Below are 6,968 nucleotides of genomic sequence, written 5' to 3'. Positions count from 1 at the left end.
GTGTAAGTGGTTTAGCAATTTTGGAGAAATCCTTGATAAACCGGCGATAAAAGCCGGCGTGACCATGGAAGCTCCTCACCCCCTTAACATTAACAGGAGGTGGTAATTGCTGAATCACTTCCACCTTTGCTTTATCAACTTCTATTCCCCTATCAGAAACTAAGTGCCCTAAGACAACTCCCTCGTTGACCATAAAGTGGCACTTCTCCCGATTCAAAGACAAGATTAACCTCAATACAACACTGCAACACTTTCTCAAGGTTAGACAGACAGTTAGAAAAATCACTTCCATATACACTGAAATCGTCCATAAAAACTTCCATGACAGACTCAATATACTCTGAAAATATCCCCATCATACACCTTTGGAAGGTGGCAGGGGCATTGCACAAACCAAAAGGCATTCTACGATACGCAAAAACGCCCTTAGGGACGGGTAAATGTAGTCTTAGCCCGATCGATAAATGCGGGTGGATAGGGATCTGAAAGAACCCTGAATACCCGTCTAAATAGCAGAAAAATTTATGAGAAGCTAACCTTTCTACCATTTGATCAATAAAAGGAAGGGGAAAGTGATCTTTCTTAGTGGCGGCATTCAGCTGTCTGTAGTCTATACACATCCGCCAACCAGCCACAACTCGAGTAGGTATTAATTCATTCTTTTCATTCTTAACTACAGTTGTCCCTCCTTTCTTCGGGACAACCTGTACTGGACTCACCCATCTAGAATTACCGACAGAATAAATAATACCTGCATCCAGCAGCTTCATTACCTCAGCCATCACGACATCCTCGCATCTTCTCGGTTCACCGGCGCCGACCCCGTCTCGCAAGGTTTGTGATCCTCCTCCAGCTCTATCCTGTGCATACAAATATCGGGACTAATCCCCGTGATATCGTCCAGTGAATAGCCCATTGCTTTCCTGTTTTTCTTAAGTACAGCTAACAAAGAAGTCAGCTGATCATCACTAAGCTTGGCACTAACAATGACTGGATATTGCTCTGTATCGTCTAAGAAAGCATATTTAAGATGAGAAGGGAGAGGCTTACGTTCCGGTACCTTTACCTCAATGGAGCAAAGAGTGCTAATCATTTGTTCCACCTGCTCTCCCTCATGCTCATCTAAATCATCAATAAGCAAATCCAACGCAGCGTCATCGTCGTCTGGGCTATCTGCACACTCATCAAAAAACATAAGAGCCTCTAGTGGGTCCTTCATAAAAGAACCCGACCAGAAGTCATAAATAGACTCGTCAATGATATCGACCGAATAACAAGTGTCCTCTATCATTGGGTGAGCTAAAATCTGGCGATGAATGTGATAGCGTCATCCCCTCTCGCAAGAGTCGACGCCCTTGTCGACATCAATAACGACCCAATTTTGTACAAAGGAATGGTCTTCCTAAGATAATTTGGGTCCGGGTGTCCTCAGCTATATCCAAAACAATGAAATCTACTGGGATATAAAGCTTGCCTATTTTCACGGGCACGTCCTCTAACACACCTAAGGGCCTCCTAACAGATCTATCAGCCATCTGTAGGGTAATGTTAGTCACTTTAAAATGACTCATCTTCAGTTTCTTGCAGACAGGAAGGGGCATGACACTAACACTGGCACCTAAATCGCAAAGGGCCTTATCAATAACCATATTGCCTATGACACAGGTAATAGAAAAGCTGCCCTGGTCCATCATTTTTGGAGGGGCCTTATTCAACAGCAGATTACTAGACTCTTCCATAAATGAAATCGTCTCAAATTCACTCAAATTTCTCTTACGCGTCACAATATCTTTCATAAACTTAGCGTAAGTGGGTACCTGAGTAGCAAGTTCGGAAAAAGGGACAGTTACCTGGAGGTTCTTCACGACGTCCACAAACTTACCGTACTGCTGCTCGATCTTTGCGTCCTTCAGACGACTTGGGAAGGGTACCCTGGTAGCGATGAGTGGCCCCGCAACTTTTTCTTTACCCTTATCAATGCGTGACGTCTCCACAGCAGGGGAAGATGACACGGTGGCGGTATTAGATAGTAAATTGGGATCCCCGCCACTTAAAGTACTAGATCGAGTACTTTTATCAATCGATCGACCAATTGCTCTTTCTGTTTCACTCGATCGACCATGTTTATCACTCGATCGAGTGATTTCTTCAGCATAGTTACTCGATCGAGTAAGATTGTCACTCGATCGACTAACATTGAATTCTGCACCTCTCGATCGACCACTGGTTTTACTCGATCGAGTGATAGGGTGAGTTAGACTGCTCGATCGAGTAGAAAAGTCACTCGATCGAGTGTTTACAGCACACGCAGCAAGTATTTCCTTCAAAAACTCGTCTAAATCATCATCCGAGTTATCGTCAGCTATCAAAACCTCGTCCTCTTCATGAGTAAGGTCATTTTGAAAATTCATTGCACTGACTGGATCGCATATTGGAAGAAGCTTAGCTTGGTCTGTCGCGAGTGTTAACTGCGCGACTTGTTCTTTCAATTCCGATATAACCGTTTCAGATTGCCGTGACATGCTCATCATAATGGATTTTAATTCGGCAATTTCTTCACTTGCAGAAGAAAGAATCGGTAATGGAGTTGGCGTGGAAGGGGTACAGACATTCTTTATTTCTTCATATAGCTGAGAGAAAGGAACTCCCTGCTTGTATTTCTGATAAGCGAGAACGCGCTCTATACTTTCCATGCACAAGATAGGATCGTGCCCCTCCATGCCACATCTACCACATGGCTCTGTATGCTCTGTAATCGTAGGCATCTTGGCAAATGAACTTTCAAAGCAACAACTAACCTGCAAAACTAATCAAAACTTTGCAGAAATGAGATCAGCCTCAAGGAATAAATTCCTTGAGACGAAGGACAAACTTAATTAAAGCAACAAAATTGCGCCACCTCCTCGGCAACGGCGCCAAAATTTGACACGTCTGTCGCGTACCTGTCAAAAATAACAAACTGGCTCTAACTAATATAGCTAGGGAAGTCGGGTCGAATCCACAGAGAGGTAGGAAATTGTCAGCTAAATCTAAGTTCGTCAAGGTAACCAAATTGGGGGTTTATAAATGTGATTTTCTAAACTAAAGAGAATAAGGAGGAGAGAAATAAAAAGGAGGAAATAACAGATAGAGAAGAACAGCTAAGACAAACGGTTCACCATAGTCATCCGGTCGAGTAATCTAGGTCTCAGGTCAATGCAATACGGTCTAAGGGGTAGCGAACGTCACCTTTCGGTCCTTAATTCACCCTAAAGTGTAAACAGCTTAACTTTCGCCCTCACTGCAATACTCTATTGTTCGCTACTAGTCTCGCCTTTTCCAACCTTTCGGTCCAGGTCAAGGATCACTAAGAATTAAAGGTCTAATTGCGTCGACTCAATTAGGCAGTTACAATTAACTGTAGCATTTAACCAACAAAGACTATACCGCATTAACCTAGTAAATCAATTACTCTCCCTTCATATTCTGGATCCCCTATAGTCTCAGCATGAGAAAATTAGCTACTCATAATCATTGAATTATCAATAACAACAAATAGATAATTAAAACTAGACATGATGATGAAACTAATAAAGATTCAATTAAGCAATTATGATAGTAAAGAGAAGAAGAATTAAAGTAATAAATGAGATTAAGAATAAAACTAGAATGATAATACCGATCGCAGAATCTAAATCCGAGTAGCAAAGTATATAGGAAGAATAAAATTCAAGAACAATGACAAAGAATAAACCGGAAAATGAACAAAACTGAAGAGGAGAGCCCCCTGAGTAACGTGGTTACTCCCTCAGTCTTATACTAAAATCCATCCTAAAACCTAATCTATGGACCAATTACAAAGCCCGTGAAATAATTAGGCGGAAATTAACTAAAGCGCAAGAAACCACTCGATCGAGTAGAAGTAATCTACTCGATCGGGCAAATCATCACCAAACCACTCGATCGAGTGGAAGTAAACCACTCGATCGAGCACCTCTTGCAAAAACTCCTCGATTGGCTCCTTAAACTGGTCGATCGACCAGTCTTGAGTATATAAAGCATTCGATCGAGTGGCTTACTACTCGATCGAGCTATATAGGCACGTTAGACCTTGAATTGCTTCCCAAACTCAGCTCACGCGTCTTCCAAGTGTTAGATTTCCAAGCCCCGGCTCCTTATTTTCCATGAATGCACACAAATGGGACGGATTAGGTTCGATTTAGCTCCTCTTCGGTCAATTCCTGCAAATTACAATAAACGGACCAAAGTAGAATATTCGGGGGTATTTGTAGCCAGATGCCACATAAAAAGTACAGAAATGCGCGTAAGATGAGGTGAAAACCTTATATAAAAGACACGCATCATAGGGATTGAAAATCCCGTCAAACTCATCGTCCCAAAGACCGCAAACTTCATTTACTTGATCATTAAAAATCTCTTGAGTTGATAGAGACAACTCTCCTCCTTTCTTGATTTGGCCAACAAGGCCATCCTCTTCACTTGTCATGGGTGAGCTTTTTAAGCTCTCTTTGTTGCTATTCTCTTGCTCTTTGAATGGAGCATCATCAATTTTCTTTTTCCATTGGAATTTCAACTTCTTCCTTTCATCCTTCCGGCTATAGTGATCAACCATAAAGCATGGTTCATGCAAACGGGGAGCTCTCATGGTCTTGTCAAGATTGAAAGTTATGGTTTCGTCTCCCACTTCTAGAGTGAGCTCTCCATGCTTCACATCTATCACCGCACCCGCGGTGTGCAAGAAAGGTCTTCCTACAATGATTGGAATATTGGAGTCTTCTTCCATGTCAACAATAACAAAGTCCACCGGGATGAAGAATTTGCCAATTCTCACGGGAAGATCTTCCCATATCCCTAATGGTGTGTTCGTCGATCTATCGGCCATTTGGAGTGTGATGTTGGTACATTTAAGCTCTCCCATCCCTAACCTTTTGCTCACCGAATACGGCATAACACTCACACTAGCCCCTAGATCACATAGGGCTTTGTTGATCGTGGTGTTGCCAATGGTACACGGTATTGAGAAGCTTTCCGGATCTTTAAGTTTCGGAGGTGAACTCCCATGAAGGATTTCACTACTCACCTTAATGAAGGCGATAGTCTCAAGCTTCCAGATCGACTTCTTTTTTGTAAGGATGTCTTTCATGTACTTTGCATAGGCCGGAACGTGATTGATTAATTCCGTGAAAGGAATCGAGACTTCCAAATTCTTCACAATTTCCATAAATTTTCCAAGTTGGTCATCAAATTTGGGCTTAGCTTGACGACTTGGAAAAGGAAGTCTAATCACAATGGACTCCTTCTCTTTGGCCTTTTCTTCACTTTTCTTTGAAACTTCTTCTTTTGTTAGTTCATTTTCCTTGGAGTTTTGCACAACTCCTTCCTTATCACTAGCTTCCACAACTTCATCCTCAACTTGCTTCTTTGGTGCTTCATATCTCGTACCACTTCTCAAGTTAATGGCACTAACCGTTTCATGTCTTGGGGGATTACCTTGGGGTGGTAGTTGCCCCTTTTGTCTTTGTGAGCTTGAAGATGCTAGTTGAGTCAATTGGGTTTCCAGCATTTTGGTGTGGGCTAGGATGTTGTTGATGGTGATTTCCTTTGCTTGACTATCCTTTTGCATTTGAGTGAAAAATTCTTGTTGATTCTTTTGCATTTGGATAACCGCTTTTTGAACATCAAAACCTTGGTCATTTTGTTGATTGTATGGAGTTTGATTTTGATAACCTTGGTTTTGGTTATAAAAGGGTCTTTGATTTTGGTTTCTTATGGGAGGTGGGGTGTATGTTGGTTGAGGGTTTTGAACATTTTGGCTTTTGTAAGAGAGATTTGGGTGGAATTTGGTATTTTCATTGTAATAATTGGAATAAGGGGTGCCACTCTTGCTTGCTTGAAAAGCATTCACTTGCTCATTTGTTCCCCTACATTCACTTGGGTCATGTCCTAAAGTTCCACAATTCTCGCATATCCCACTTGGGATTGATAAAGATGCCGTCATGGCATTGACATGATGCTTTGGTGGATTTGAGGCTTCTTCAAGTTTAGCCATAGCTTTTTCGAACTTCAAATTCATGGTATATGTCAATGTGAGCGCTAAGTTGAGCACCCAATTGAGTAATAGAGTCGACTTCATGCTTTCCTCCTCTAGTAGCCTTGCGAGGTCTACTATATTGTGAATTATGGACCGCCATTTCCTCAATTTTGTTCCAAGTTTGATTATCGTCAACTTCCTTGAACATACCATTCGATCACATGTTGAGAATGTTTCTTGAGTCTTCATAAAGACCGTTCCAAAATTGTTGAACCAAGAACCATTCGCTAAGTCCATGATGAGGACATGAGCGACAAGTTCCTTTAAATCCCTCCCAAGCTTCATACAAAGATTCTTCATCCCTTTGCTTAAAGCCCGTAATTTGAGCTCTTAGCATGTTTGTCTTTTTCGGAGGGTATAATTTTTTGTAGAAAGCTAGAGCTAACTTCTTCCAAGAGTCAATTCCAAGAGTAGCCTTATCAAGGCTCTTCAACCATTGTTTCGCGGTGCCGATTAGAGAAAAGGAAATAAAACCCATCGAATTTGGTCTTGAGTTACACCGGTTTGTGAAATCGCATCACAATAATCACAAAAAGCCTCCATGTGAGAGTGAGAGTCTTCACTAGGCATGCCCCCAAATTGGTTTCTTTCGACTAATTGGATAAATACGGATTTAGCAATGAAATTTCCGGTTAAGTGTTGTGGTGTGGGAGTACCATTGGGTAGGTTCTCCTCGGTTGGTACGGAATGTGATGAAAATTTAGGCATTGTGGGTTGATTTTGTGTTGGGTTCTCCTCACCTTCTCTTGCAAAAGGGTTGATGAACTCAATAGTATTTGTTTGAATATCTACAACCTCACTAATACCTCTCAAAGTATTTCTAGCAAGTCTTATATTGGTTGTCAAAGTCCTTTCAATTTCGTGATCAATGGGTAAC

At 41.6% G+C, this 6,968-nt stretch overlaps 1 non-coding gene across 1 annotated transcript; it reads left to right on the top strand.

Moving 5' to 3' along the window:
• The first annotated feature begins 6,321 nt into the window (after nucleotides 1-6,321).
• LOC141610232 (small nucleolar RNA R71) lies at nucleotides 6,322-6,428 on the top strand. Its single transcript, XR_012528130.1, has one exon. It is a non-coding gene; the product is annotated as a small nucleolar RNA R71 (small nucleolar RNA).
• Nucleotides 6,429-6,968: the final 540 nt, after the last annotated feature.

Source organism: Silene latifolia, chromosome 10, assembly GCF_048544455.1.
Source record: "Silene latifolia isolate original U9 population chromosome 10, ASM4854445v1, whole genome shotgun sequence".
In the NCBI taxonomy this organism is placed as follows: Eukaryota; Viridiplantae; Streptophyta; class Magnoliopsida; order Caryophyllales; family Caryophyllaceae; genus Silene; species Silene latifolia.
This window is presented reverse-complemented; position numbering and strand designations above follow the sequence as displayed.